This window comes from Rattus norvegicus, chromosome X (assembly GCF_036323735.1).
Source record: "Rattus norvegicus strain BN/NHsdMcwi chromosome X, GRCr8, whole genome shotgun sequence".
NCBI classification, from domain to species: domain Eukaryota; kingdom Metazoa; phylum Chordata; class Mammalia; order Rodentia; family Muridae; genus Rattus; species Rattus norvegicus.
The window spans coordinates 73853700-73868833 of NC_086039.1; the positions used below are offsets into that span (position 1 = coordinate 73853700).

The window sequence follows — 15134 nt, forward strand, 5'->3', positions numbered from 1 at the left end:
TCAATCACCTTTCTTCATCATCCCTCACTCTCTTATCTAAGTCTTACTTCCTGTATCATTTTACCTCCTATATCTGAAGGCATATGTCAAAGAATGCACAGCAGGGGGTATGAGATATACCCTTTCCAATGGCTCTTAAAGCCAAGTCCCAGCTATTTCTGGATGCTGGATCTTCTGGTTATTTCTTAGGCGATATTGCCTCTAGTGTTATAATTGTTTCATAGCATCTTGAATTGAGCTCTGACGAGGAGCTACCTCTAGGCATGCCCCTGCACACAATGGAGATTAGTAGGAAAAGTTTCATAAGCTAGTGTCTGAAGAGAAAGGAATATGAGCTTTGGCATCATGAGAGCAAAGAAGAGATGGACATTACCTTGCACTAATCATAATAGTTGGATGGAGTAAGATATCTCGTCAGTGGGTTCATCATGCGATTTGAGACCTGAATGTCATAATCTGGAAGGCTCATAGATGGTAGGAAAATATATTTGGGGCTAGAACGAAAGGGGAAGAAGCAGAGTTGGTGGCCATTGTATGCTTTTAATAGTGATATCTTCCAGTTCATCCCCTGGTCGAAGGGTTGTGAGCAATAGAATGAAAAGATGCATCTGGTTGGTCTATGGCTTTACGGTGTTGACTCTGAGAATAATATAACACAAAAGATGTGGTGTGCGTAATTAGAGGTGTTTTGTAGGTGGGGACTTTTCAGTATTCTTAGTGGCAATGTATAAATTATGATCTACATACATTTTAAGTGTATTTCAGAAAAGGGATAAAATAGTTGGGTGATGGGTGTGAGAAAAACATTGTACCTTACAGTAATCTTTCTTCATAGGTAGACCTTCAGGCTTATTACATAAACATTCTACTGTTTCCAGCCAGGTAATCCATTTGTTAGATGGAGCACATAGTCTATGCTGTGTAATAATAATAATGTATGATCCAAGGTGATAAGATGAAGAGAAGACCCTTTATAACACCAGAAGAGGCAGAGAGCCTAAGTATGGACAAGCAAAAACTGACTCATAAAGGTCTAGATAGATGTTTTCTATTTAGACCTAAAGTCAAGTGTTTGCCAGGTGCATAAGTAATGAGAATTTTGGGGGAGCCTCTTTCAGTTTAGTCTTTTAAGGCAACACAAAGAAACAGTTATCAACTTGCACCTCAGCTTCCTACAAGCTGCATAAATTTGCGTGGAGATTAAATGAAAAAGTTGTTAGACCCTCCAAATGTCCCTGTATAATTTATTTGTCTTGGTGGTTCTCATTGAATTTAAGAATAAGCCTCTCACATGCACGAAAATAGTCTTTGAGGACATATTTTCTTATATTTTAACCAAACCTCTCAATGCCTCAGTTTTTTCCTTATGTAGAAACAGTCAGCGGAGAATCTGAGTATCTAGGACATGGTGCATTGGATCTAGTCCCAGATTTATCATTACAGAGAGTTGGACCTATGGGAGTTTCTGTTAAGTATTTTTCCTCAGCTTTAAGCAAGACTTTTAAGGAATCTGATTTGTATTTTCATGAGTTCTTTTACCAATTCCCTGAAAAGTTCTGGAAAATTTCCCATTGTTAATAAATTTCATAGCTCCATTCTTTTTGTGTGGGCTAGAACCTCTATAGCCAGGTGCCTAAAGAGTATAAATTAGGTAACTGGGTTCTCTCCATAAGATTTGGTCCTTCATTCTAGCTTTCATCATCTCCAATTCTTTATTGAATTTCTTCTTGTCATCATCATCCTTTCCTCTGTTAAGCTTCCAGTCCCCTCATTCCCCCTCTGTGTGTGTGTGTGTGTGTGTGTGTGTGTGTGTGTGTGTGTGCCTCGTGCATGCTATGCATCATTAAAAATAGTGAAAAGTAAGGATAAGCTATGGCTTGGAAAATCATTCCATAGTTTGTAGAAAACATACAGTGAAAATCAAAGTGGGTAGAAGCTGTTTTATTAGATATCTAGTTGTTTGAGAAGATTAGGGTACAACATGTGGGACTATATTAATGTCTATGGAGGAGGACTATATTTATTAATAATTCATGTTTTATTCATTCATTCATTCTACAATGCTGTTAGAATCACTTACGTATAAGAAGCACATAGCCTCTGCTTTCAAAGAGATTTGAGGAAATAGAATTAAAAAGTCCAACACATGTGTGTGCTCATTCTAATAATATTAAACAATACTAAATGCTTAGAACTGTCTTACATGATACTCATTGGGTTATTTATCTGTACATTGTAATATGTGGGGGTTCTCTATAAACACAAGGGCCAGCAGAGTAATGATCTTTGTGAGGGAAGAAGGAAGTCTGGTTCAACATGACTTGGTAGCTGCTGTTGGTTCAAACTTCGAATACCTGACACCAAGTAGTTTATTGTAGGCATATTTAAGTACAGTACGATTTGGGAAATGCTCCCTGATGTGTCACAATCTTATATGTACAATGTAGCATAATTACATCAATTCTCTTCTTTTTTTTAATTTTTTTTATTTTTTTTTAATCTTTATTAACTTGGGTATTTCTTATTTGCATTTCGATTGTTATTCCCTTTCCCAGATTCTGGGCCAACATCCCCCTCCCCCTCCCCATCCCCTTCTCTATGGGTGTTCCCCTCCCCATCCTCCCCCCATCACCCCCTCCCCCCAACAATCACGTTCACTGGGGGTTCAGTCTTGGCAGGACCCAGGGCTTCCCCTTCCACTGGTGCTCTTACTAGTATATCAATTGCTACCTATGAGGTCAGAGTCCAGGGTCAGTCCATGTATAGTCTTTAGGTAGTGGCTTAGGCCCTGGAAGCTCTGGTTGCTTGGCATTGTTGTACATATGGGATCTCGAGCCCCTTCAAGCTCTTCCAGTTCTTTCTCTGATTCCTTCAACCGGGGTCCTATTCTCAATTCAGTGGTTTGCTGCTGGCATACGCCTCTGTGTTTGCTGTATTCTGGCTGTGTCTCTCGGGAGAGATCTACATCCGGCTCCTGTCGTCCTGCACTTCTTTGCTTCATCCATAATGTCTAATTGGGTGGCTGTATATGAATGGGCCACATGTGGGGCAGGCTCTGAATGGGTGTTCCTTCAGTCTCTGTTTTAATCTTTGCCTCTCTATTCCCTGTCAAGGGTATTCTTGTTCCCCTTTAAAGAAGGAGTGAAGCATTCACATTTTGATCATCCGTCTTGAGTTTCATTTGTTCTAGGCATCTAGGGTAATTCAAGCATTTGGGCTAATAATCACTTATCAATGAGTGCATACCATGTGTGTTTTTCTGTGATTGGGTTACCTCACTCAGGATGATATTTTCCAGTTCCAACCATTTGACTACGAATTTCATAAAGTCATTGTTTTTTTTTTTTATTAACTTGAGTATTTCTTATATACATTTCGAGTGTTATTCCCTTTCCCGGTTTCCGGGCAAACATCCCCCTCCCCCCTCCCCTTCCTTATGGGTGTTCCCCTCCCAGCCCTCCCCCAATTGCCGCCCTCCCCCCATAGACTAGTTCACTGGGGGTTCAGTCTTAGCAGGACCCAGGGCTTCCCCTTCCACTGGTGCTCTTACTAGGATATTCATTGCTACCTATGGGGTCAGAGTCCAGGGTCAGTCCATGTATAGTCTTTAGGTAGTGGCTTAGGCCCTGGAAGCTCTGGTTGCTTGGCATTGTTGTACTTTTGGGGTCTCGAGCCCCTTCAAGCTCTTCCAGTTCTTTCTCTGATTCCTTCAATAGGGGACCTATTCTCAGTTCAGTGGTTTGCTGCTGGCATTCGCCTCTATATTTGCTGTATTCTGGCTGTGTCTCTCAGGAGCGATCTACATCCGGCTCCTGTCGGTCTGCACTTCTTTGCTTCATCCATCTTGTCTAATTGGGTGGCTGTATATGTATGGGCCACATGTGGAGCAGGCTCTGAATGGGTGTTCCTTCAGTCTCTGTTTTAATCTTTGCCTCTCCCTTCCCTGCCAAGGGTATTCTTTTTCCTCATTTAAAGAAGGAGTGAAGCATTCACATTTTGATCATCCGTCTTGAGTTTCGTTTGTTCTAGGGATCTAGGGTAATTCAAGCATTTGGGCTAATAGCCACTTATCAATGAGTGCATACCATGTATGTCTTTCTGTGATTGGGTTAGCTCACTCAGGATGATATTTTCCAGTTCCAACCATTTGCTTACGAATTTCATAAACTCGTTGTTTTTGATAGCTGAGTAATATTCCATTGTGTAGATGTACCACATTTTCTGTATCCATTCCTCTGTTGAAGGGCATCTGGGTTCTTTCCATTTTCTGGCTATTATAAATAAGGCTGCGATGAACATAGTGGAGCACGTGTCTCTTTTATATGTTGAGGCATCTTTTGGGTATATGCCCAAGAGAGGTATAGCTGGATCCTCAGGCAGTTCAATGTCCAATTTTCTGAGGAACCTCCAGACTGATTTCCAGAATGGTTTTACCAGTCTGCAATCCCACCAACAATGGAGGAGTGTTCCTCTTTCTCCACATCCTCGCCAGCATCTGCTGTCACCTGAGTTTTTGATCTTAGCCAATCGCACTGGTGTGAGGTGAAATCTCAGGGTTGTTTTGATTTGCATATCCCTTATGACTAAAGATGTTGAACATTTCTTTAGGTGTTTCTCAGCCATTCGGCATTCCTCAGCTGTGAATTCTTTGTTTAGCTCTGAACCCCATTTTTTAATAGGGTTATTTGTTTCCCTGCGGTCTAACTTCTTGAGTTCTTTGTATATTTTGGATATAAGGCCTCTATCTGTTGTAGGATTGGTAAAGATCTTTTCCCAATCTGTTGGTTGCCGTTTTGTCCTAACCACAGTGTCCTTTGCCTTACAGAAGCTTTGCAGTTTTATGAGATCCCATTTGTCGATTCTTGATCTTAGAGCATGAGCCATTGGTGTTTTGTTCAGGAAATTTTTTCCAGTGCCCATGTGTTCCAGATGCTTCCCTAGTTTTTCTTCTATTAGTTTGAGTGTGTCTGGTTTGATGTGGAGGTCCTTGATCCACTTGGACTTAAGCTTTGTACAGGGTGATAAGCATGGATCGATCTGCATTCTTCTACATGTTGACCTCCAGTTGAACCAGCACCATTTGCTGAAAATGCTATCTTTTTTCCATTTGATGGTTTTGGCTCCTTTGTCAAAAATCAAGTGACCATAGGTGTGTGGGTTCATTTCTGGGTCTTCAATTCTATTCCATTGGTCTATCTGTCTGTCTCTGTACCAATACCATGCAGTTTTTATCACTATTGCTCTGTAATACTGCTTGAGTTCAGGGATAGTGATTCCCCCTGAAGTTCTTTTATTGTTGAGGATAGCTTTAGCTATCCTGGGCTTTTTGTTATTCCAGATGAATTTGCAAATTGTTCTGTCTAACTCTTTGAAGAATTGGATTGGTATTTTGATGGGGATTGCATTGAATCTGTAGATTGCTTTTGGTAAAATGGCCATTTTTACTATATTAATCCTGCCAATCCATGAGCATGGGAGATCTTTCCATCTTCTGAGGTCTTCTTCAATTTCTTTCCTCAGCGTCTTGAAGTTCTTATTGTACAGATCTTTTACTTGCTTGGTTAAAGTCACACCGAGGTACTTTATATTATTTGGGTCTATTATGAAGGGTGTCGTTTCCCTAATTTCTTTCTCGGCTTGTTTCTCTTTTGTGTAGAGGAAGGCTACTGATTTATTTGAGTTAATTTTATACCCAGCCACTTTGCTGAAGTTGTTTATCAGCTTTAGTAGTTCTCTGGTGGAACTTTTGGGATCACTTAAATATACTATCATGTCATCTGCAAATAGTGATATTTTGACCCCTTCTTTTCCGATCTGTATCCCTTTGATCTCCTTTTGTTGTGTGATTGCTCTGGCTAGAACTTCAAGAACTATATTGAATAAGTAGGGAGAGAGTGGGCAGCCTTGTCTAGTCCCTGATTTTAGTGGGATTGCTTCAAGTTTCTCTCCATTTAGTTTAATGTTAGCAACTGGTTTGCTGTATATGGCTTTTACTATGTTTAGGTATGGGCCTTGAATTCCTATTCTTTCCAGGACTTTTATCATGAAGGGGTGTTGAATTTTGTCAAATGCTTTCTCAGCATCTAATGAAATGATCATGTGGTTCTGTTCTTTCAGTTTGTTTATATGATGGATCACGTTGATGGTTTTCCGTATATTAAACCATCCCTGCATGCCTGGGATGAAGCCTACTTGATCATGGTGGATGATTGTTTTGATGTGCTCTTGAATTCGGTTTGCCAGAATTTTATTGAGTATTTTTGCGTCGATATTCATAAGGGAAATTGGTCTGAAGTTCTCTTTCTTTGTTGTGTCTTTGTGTGGTTTAGGTATAAGAGTAATTGTGGCTTCGTAGAAGGAATTCGGTAGTGCTCCATCTGTTTCAATTTTGTGGAATAGTTTGGATAATATTGGTATGAGGTCTTCTATGAAGGTTTGATAGAATTCTGCACTAAACCCGTCTGGACCTGGGCTCTTTTTGGTTGGGAGACCTTTAATGACTGCTTCTATTTCCTTAGGAGTTATGGGGTTGTTTAACTGGTTTATCTGTTCCTAATTTAACTTCGATACCTGGTATCTGTCTAGGAAATTGCCCATTTCCTGAAGATTTTCAAGTTTTGTTGAATATAGGTTTTTATAGTAAGATCTGATGATTTTTTGAATTTCCTCTGAATCTGTAGTTATGTCTCCCTTTTCATTTCTGATTTTGTTAATTTGGACGCACTCTCTGTGTCCTCTCGTTAGTCTGGCTAAGGGTTTATCTATCTTGTTGATTTTCTCAAAGAACCAACTTTTGGTTCTGTTGATTCTTTCTATGGTCCTTTTTGTTTCTACTTGGTTGATTTCAGCTCTGAATTTGATTATTTCCTGCCTTCTACTCCTCCTGGGTGTATTTGCTTCTTTTTGTTCTAGAGCTTTTAGGTGTGCTGTCAAGCTGCTGACATATGCTCTTTCCTGTTTCTTTCTGCAGGCACTCAGCGCTATGAGTTTTCCTCTTAGCACAGCTTTCATTGTGTCCCATAAGTTTGAGTATGTTGTATCTTCATTTTCATTAAATTCTAAAAAGTTTTATAATTTCTTTCTTTATTTCTTCCTTGACCAGGTTATCATTGAGTAGAGCATTGTTCAATTTCCACGTATATGTGGGCATTCTTCCCTTATTGTTATTGAAGACCAGTTTTAGGCCGTGGTGGTCCGATAGCACGCATGGGATTATTTCTATCTTTCTGTACCTGTTGAGGCCCGTTTTTTGACCAATTATATGGTCAATTTTGGAGAAAGTACCATGAGGAGCTGAGAAGAAGGTATATCCTTTTGCTTTAGGATAGAATGTTCTATAAATATCCGTTAAGTCCATTTGGCTCATGACTTCTCTTAGTCTGTCGACATCACTGTTTCATTTCTGTTTCCATGATCTGTCCATTGATGAGAGTGGGGTGTTGAAATCTCCCACTATTATTGTGTGAGGTGCAATGTGTGGTTTGAGCTTTAGTAAGGTTTCTTTTACGTATGTAGGTGCCCTTGTATTTGGGGCATAGATATTTAGGATTGAGAGTTCATCTTGGTTGATTTTTCCTTTGATGAATATGAAGTGTCCTTCCTTATCTTTTTTGATGACTTTTAGTTGGAAATTGATTTTATTTGATATTAGAATGGCTACTCCAGCTTGCTTCTTCTGACCATTTGCTTGGAAAGTTGTTTTCCAGCCTTTCACTCTGAGGTAGTGTCTGTCTTTGTCTCTGAGGTGTGTTTCCTGTAGGCAGCAGAATGCAGGGTCCTCGTTGCGTATCCAGTTTGTTAATCTATGTCTTTTTATTGGGGAGTTGAGGCCATTGATATTGAGAGATATTAAGGAATAGTGATTATTGCTTCCCGTTATATTCATATTTGGATGTGAGGTTATGTTTGTGTGCTTTCATTCTCTTTGTTTTGTTGCCAAGACGATTAGTTTCTTGCTTCTTCTAGGGTATAGCTTGCCTCCTTATGTTGGGCTTTACCATTTATTATCCTTTGTAGTGCTGGATTTGTAGAAAGATATTGTGTAAATTTGGTTTTGTCATGGAATATCTTGGTTTCTCCATCAATGTTAATTGAGAGTTTTGCTGGATACAGTAACCTGGGCTGGCATTTGTGTTCTCTTAGGGTCTGTATAACATCAGTCCAGGATCTTCTGGCCTTCATAGTTTCTGGCGAGAAGTCTGGTGTGATTCTGATAGGTCTCCCTTTATATGTTACTTGACCTTTTTCCCTTACTGCTTTTAATATTCTTTCTTTATTTTGTGCGTTTGGTGTTTTGACAATTATGTGACGGGAGGTGTTTCTTTTCTGGTCCAATCTGTTTGGAGTTCTGTAGGCTTCTTGTATGTCTATGGGTATCTCTTTTTTTTAGGTTAGGGAAGTTTTCTTCTATGATTTTGTTGAAGATATTTACTGGTCCTTTGAGCTGGTAGTCTTCACTCTCTTCTATACCTATTATCCTTAGGTTTGATCTTCTCATTGAGTCCTGGATTTCCTGTATGTTTTGGACCAGTAGCTTTTTCCGCTTTACATTATCTTTGACAGTTGAGTCAATGATTTCTATGGAATCTTCTGCTCCTGAGATTCTCTCTTCCATCTCTTGTATTCTGTTGGTGAAGCTTGTATCTACAGCTCCTTGTCTCTTCTTTTGGTTTTCTATATCCAGGGTTGTTTCCATGTGTTCTTTCTTGATTGCTTCTATTTCCATTTTTATTTCCTTCAACTGTTTGATTGTGTTTTCCTGGAATTCTTTCAGGGATTTTTGCGATTCCTCTCTGTAGGCTTTTACTTGTTTATTAATGTTTTCCTGTGCTTCCCTAAGTGTGTTCATGTCTTTCTTGAAGTCCTCCAGCATCATGATCAAATATGATTTTGAAACTAGATCTTGCTTTTCTGGTGTGTTTGGATATTCCATGTTTGTTTTGGTGGGAGAATTGGGCTCCGATGATGGCATGTAGTCTTGGTTTCTGTTGCTTGGGTTCCTGCGCTTGCCTCTCGCCATCAGATTATCTCTAGTGTTACTTTGTTCTGCTATTTCTGACAGTGGCTAGACTGTCCTATAAGCCTGTGTGTCAGGAGTGCTGTAGACCTGTTTTCCTCTCTTTCAGTCAGTTATGGGGACAGAGTGTTCTGCTTTCGGGCGTGTAGTTTTTCCTCTCTACAGGTCTTCAGCTGTTCCTGTGGGCCTGTGTCTTGAGTTCACCAGGCAGCTTTCTTGCAGCAGAAAATTTGGTCTTACCTGTGGTCCCGAGGCTCAGGTTCGCTCGTGGGGTGCTGCCCAGGGGCTCTCTGCAGCGGCAGCAACCAGGAAGACCTGTGCCGCCCCTTCCGGGAGCTTCAGTGCACCAGGGTTCCAGATGGTCTTTGGCTTTTTCCTCTGGCGTCCAAGATGTGTGTGCAGGGAGCAGTCTCTTCTGGTTTCCCAGGCTTGTCTGCCTCTCTGAAGGTTTAGCTCTCCCTCCCACGGGATTTGGGTGCAGAGAACTGTTTATCCAGTCTGTTTCCTTCAGGGTCTGGCGGTGTCTCTGGCAGGTGTCCTGCTGCTCCTGGGCCCTCCCCCACGGGAGCCCAGAGGCCTTATACAGTTTCCTCTTGGGCCAGGGATGTGGGCAGGGGTGAGCAGTGTTGGTGGTCTCTTCCGCTCTGCAGCCTCAGGAGTGCCCACCTGACCAGGCGGTTGGGTCTCTCTCTCACCGGGTCTGGGAGCAGAGAGCTGCTGCGGGCCGGGATCCTCGGGTGTGGGACTTCCGGTAAACACAGAACGTGCCTGGTCCTAGAGAAATTCTGCTTCCGTGTGTCCCAAGCTCACCAGGCAGCTTTCTTGCAGCAGAAAATTTGGTCTTACCTGTGGTCCCGAGGCTCAGGTTCGCTCGTGGGGTGCTGCCCAGGGGCTCTCTGCAGTGGCAGCAACCAGGAAGACCTCTCAATTCTCTTCTTAAAGTACATGTAACTTCATCCATGGAGATGGGTTCTATACATAGGCTATGTATGAGGACATGGTGTGGTCTTCATCATACAAATTGCATAGTAGAGGTCATTTGGGCTATTGACGTCTTTGATCCTGTTTGGGGGAGCCTGGGAGAGCCCTTGGCCAAGAGCTAGTGCAGAGGTCATCTAGCCTATTAGCCACCTCTGATCCTGTTCAGGGAAAACTGGGAACACCAGGTACAGCCTGGCTCTACAAATAGCACAGAGGTGCTCCATTGCCAGCTTTCTGGAAGATAACAGGTTATACATCTCTGACTTTGAAGCAATTTGGAACTTGCTTTATACCAGGCTGGCCTTGAACTCAGAGATCTGCTTGCCTCAGTCCCCTGGGATTAAAGGTGTGTACTACCTGGCCTGGGCCTAAGTTTTTCAGAGCCACTTAGCCTCAAGATCTCCATGCCAAGAACCAGGTCAGAAGCCTGTGTCTTCCAGTCTCAAGATCTGGATGACAGGTGTGCCCTCCATTTCTGGATTGTGTAGTTCATTCCAGATGTAGCCAAGTTGACAACCAGGAATAGCCACCATAGTTCCCAAGCCGGATGGCAGAGTGCTGCCCATACCCAGGACACCTTTTAGAGAGCACTGCATGAGTGGGGCCACTGCCTACCAAAATCAGGCTTGAGCCTACACAACTCCACAGGCCATGTCATTATAAAGCCAGTTAAGCTTCTGTTTCCCCTCCTCTCCAGAGAACTGACCTCTCAGAAATCATGTGACCAACAGACTGCTAATCTGTCCAATACTTCGAAGATCCCTGCCCCACCTTCAGCACTTCTTCTCTTGTCCTTTTGCATCCCCTCTCCCCTGACTCAAGCTGTATAAGCTATCTCCTCTATTTTAATAAACAAGCTGTCACCCAAAACAATCTGGGTCATTTTTAAACCTATAATCACTGCTGCCCAAGACCCTGGGCGCAATGGCCAATTAGGAGTACTCTTCACCAGGGGACATCGGTGCCTTCCCTAGCTGTCCTGACCTGAGGATCAGCTGGTTCTTCTTTCCTCCTTTACTGTCTATTTGAACCATCACAAAGGACTTACTAAAGGCAACTGACATCTTTTAGTCAGGGCTACTCCCCGGCATTGACTGAAGGCCCTTAGTTCTCTGGTGTGACACTGACAGTCCTTCGGGCCTCAGCAAAAATTGCCTCTCTAAATCTCTCTGAAAGAACCCACTAGTGCAACAACCAGTTAAAAGCTCTTAGGGTAGTCACCAGTTCTCCTGAATTTGTGTGCAGGCTTGCACCTAGTCTCAGTGGATTTCCTGGAACTCCTGTAGACCTGGGAATGGTCCCCTTTGGACTGAGCATGTCCACCCTTTGCTGGCATGGGAAATTCTGCTTCCCACCAGTAGTGGGCCTTCAGTTCCCACATTAGGGGCCTTCAGTTCCTCCTCAAGCTGCAAGGGCTTAATCTCTCCCAGAAGGAAGCAATTTCCTTCTGGGAGGAGGTCCTTCAGTTACTTGGATGATCTCCAGCAACCCCTATGATGCTGAGCTCTGGACCTGGGTGTCTTAACTTACACAAAGGCAAAAGGTCCAAGAAGGGACACCCCTTTCCTTCCTCCCCATCACTGTGGTTGTCCAGCAATATGTGGTCTCTCTCAGAAGGAAATTAAGGACAAAACCAAACCTCTTATTCTTAGCGATGACTGTTGAAAAGAGCCCTGAAGACCACTCTGTGGCAACACTGCTACCCTTGAACGAGCCATGGAATATATTAGAAAGTAACCCATGACCCTCCACACCCACCTCTCCCCTCACTACCATCTTATGCCCCTCCAGCATCATTCACTCACAAAACTCTTGAAGGCTCCACATGTTCTGCCCTACTACAAACTATCACCTAACAATTATGCAAGATTAAAGATACCTTCAAAATTGCCTACAATGGAAATAACACCTTGGCTTTTCCTGGAAATGTTCAACCCACTTGCTTTCACTCACTAGACTGCTATCCCTACCAGGCCAATGAGTTAAAAGATCTTGGACAAGAGATACTAGAGGATGATATTCATGCCCCTTGGACCAAACCATTCAACTGAGCCTCCATGCTGCCCTTAAAACAACACAGGACTGGCTTGACATCTGTAGGTCATTCTTGCCTCTACCCCTGTTCCTTCAATGGGATGCTTTATATAGGGATGAATGTCTCCAACAGATCAGGAAAAATAAATACCAAAACCAACAAAATACCCCTTGGGGCTTCGATAAGTTTTAGGTCAAGGTAACTTCTCTACAGGAGCACAACAGGCTACCCAACCTTTGGGGTACTTTGATCAGGTATACTCTTATGTCATTAGGACCTGGGTTCACATACCCTCCCCCCCAACACATCCCAAGACAGGGATTCCTCTATTCTCTGCCTCCAGCAAAACCCCAAGGAATACCCCTTCTGACTTTGCTCTTAGAACAAAAATCAGCCCAGAATCCAAAATTCTGGATCCTATGCTTAGAGAAATCTTCCTTAAAAGCACAATTTGGGAAGGCATGACTTTGGAGCACCAGCTGTCATGTCAAGGTTTGAAAAGTGAACATTATGGCAAATAAATAGTTGCCTCTCAAGACATTGGGACAACTTCCCATAATGTTACTTTCTTTGCCTAGGCCTTCATGCTGGCCCTTAAAACAAAAGGAAAATGTTTTAAATATGGAAAGGAGGGACATTAGAAGGGTGAATGTCCTAACCCCAGCCCATCTAAGGGCCTGGAAGATGCTCCTTCTAAAACTAGCATCTGTCCCTGATGCTGTAAAGGGATTCCATTGGGAAAAGGATTATTTTTCTACATATAGTAAAGACAGCAAGCCCCTCAAGTCCCCTCAAGTGGTAACCCTCAGCCCTTCCAATAAGAGTGAAAATCCACAAAATCTTGTGGGTCACTAACATTTTGAAATGCTCACTCCCCAAATTCAATATTAAGATTTAGGGGAAACCATTTAAATGCCTAATTGACACTGGAACAAACAGAACTATTTTTAAAATGATCTGAGGTCCCACAGCATTGGGAACTAAACCCTAAGCCACAAGTAATGGGCATAGAAGGCTCTTCCGGGCATGTCGCGCGCCCAATGTCCCGCCAGCAAGAACGACGCGCGGCAACAGGATTCTTCTGCGAGCAAGCCTTTACTGTGTTACAGCTCTTCTTAGTGTTACAGCTCTCTTAGTGTTACAGCTCTCTTGAACAGGGACCCCGAGCAGCAAAATCGCTCGGCTTATATAGACAACAGTATGCTAATTATCTCTCAGGGATTGGTGGGGCTTGGATCACCCCACTACTTGTCCTCCAGGGATTGGCGGAGAATGAATCACCTCATTAGCATATTAACGGTCAACTGACACCTGGTGCATAAACCGCACATGTGCAGTACCGCTGTTCACCACTAGAGGGAGCCCTAGCAAGGGGACAAGCCTGCACATGCGCAGTAAGTCGTTTATATCCAGACAAGGCTGGATGTCGGCGCCATCTTTGTTTCGCCGCGCCGCTCTCTACACGGGCACATACCACAAAAGAGGCCTGCAAATGGGAGGATCCTGATTGTGCTATTGGCCTTATTGGACCTCTTACTGCCAACACTGCCTCTAACCTGTTGGGGAGCAATATCTCAGAAGCCCTAGATGCAGTTCTTACCAGTAACATGGAAAGTGAATGTATCCAGATAGAGAACTATGATAAATACCACCCCCAATTCTAAGAGCCACTGTTAGATATGATACTCCTTACTTCAATTGGGTCTCAGATGAACCAGTCTGAATTAAATAGTGCCCATTGCTCAGAGAGAAATTAGAAGTTCTTACTTAGCTCATTAAAGAACAGCTACAACTCCACCATATCCTCCCCACTACAGCCTGTGGAATGCTCCCATATTTGCAATTAAAAAAATACATCTGGGGGATGGTAGCTATTACAAGATCTATGGGCCATCCATGTGGATCTGGGGATTCTACCGATAGGGACCTTTTCCTTGTCTCTGCAATCCTGGACAATACTACAATGTTGCCCATAGATATTAAAGATTGATTTTTCTCTAACCTCTATAGCCACCCCAAAGATTGACAATGTTTTACCTTTTAAGTCCCCCAGATTTACAACTCTGGCCCAGCCTCCTGACATAGATGGAGAATATTACCCAAGGGATGGCCAACAGCCCCACCATATGTCAAGAAGTTGTTGCTGCTGCCCTGAAACCATATTTTAAAAAGAGAATTCACATTTATCATTACATGGATGATATCTTGGCCTGTGAAGATAAAAAAAGTCACCCCATGACTTCAAAAATTTACTGGTCCCTGCTCTAAATAGGATTCAGAACACCAATGAACAAGATACAACTTATCCCAAATTTATCACTTTCTTGGGAGAAGGAAATTTCCATCATGACAAAGCCAGTTAAGCTTCTGTTTCTCCACCAGGGAAGTGACTGCTCAGAAACCATGTGACAGGCAGTCTGCTAATCTCGGTGATAGGCTTGGAAGGTTCCTGCCACCATTGCAACCCTTCCTCCCTTGTCCCTTTTCTTCCCCTCTCCCCTACTCGAGCTATATAAGCTAGCCCCTCTATTTCAATAAATAAGCTGTCCTCTGAAACAGTCTCCTGGGTCATTTATACCTGCTGTATTCACTATCTGAGATCCTGCTCCCCAGCTCCTCCACATCCTGAGACCATGGGCACGTAACGACTTATGGGGACAGGGGACCCATACAATGGTATGAGAAAAACCTGACACATTAAAGCAACACATGCCAGGAAATTGTTGACAACAAAGATTATGCTTGAGCAACAAATAATCTATAGTAGCTCTATTTTGTAAACTATGGTCCAATTCATCCATCTCTTGGTTGATTTTTTTGCTAATATCTTTGCTGTAATATTAGTAGTTGTATTAATCATACAGGCCATCATTGAGATCTCTGTATTCCAGTAGCCATTTCTGGAATAGGCAATAAAAGAGTCATTGTGGCTGCAACCATCACAAGACCCAGTAGATGCAAAAGATAATCACATTTTGGGGGAGAGATCTCTTAATTCTACTGATTATTTGCAAAGACCTATTGAGAAAATGGGTACAGTATGGCCTATCTTGCATAAACCTTCATAACCTACATGAAGGGCAGTATAACCATTTACACACA

The 15134-nt window shown here is 42.6% G+C and overlaps 1 long non-coding RNA gene across 1 annotated transcript in view; it reads left to right on the forward strand.

The window, feature by feature from the left end:
• LOC102555916 (uncharacterized) overlaps positions 1–14720 on the forward strand; it is a 101580-nt gene extending 86860 nt beyond the window's left edge. Inside the window, exon 4 of the long non-coding RNA XR_010061264.1 lies at positions 14078–14720. This is a non-coding gene — a long non-coding RNA (uncharacterized LOC102555916). The remainder of the gene's footprint in view (positions 1–14077) is intronic.
• The last annotated feature ends 414 nt before the right edge of the window (positions 14721–15134 follow it).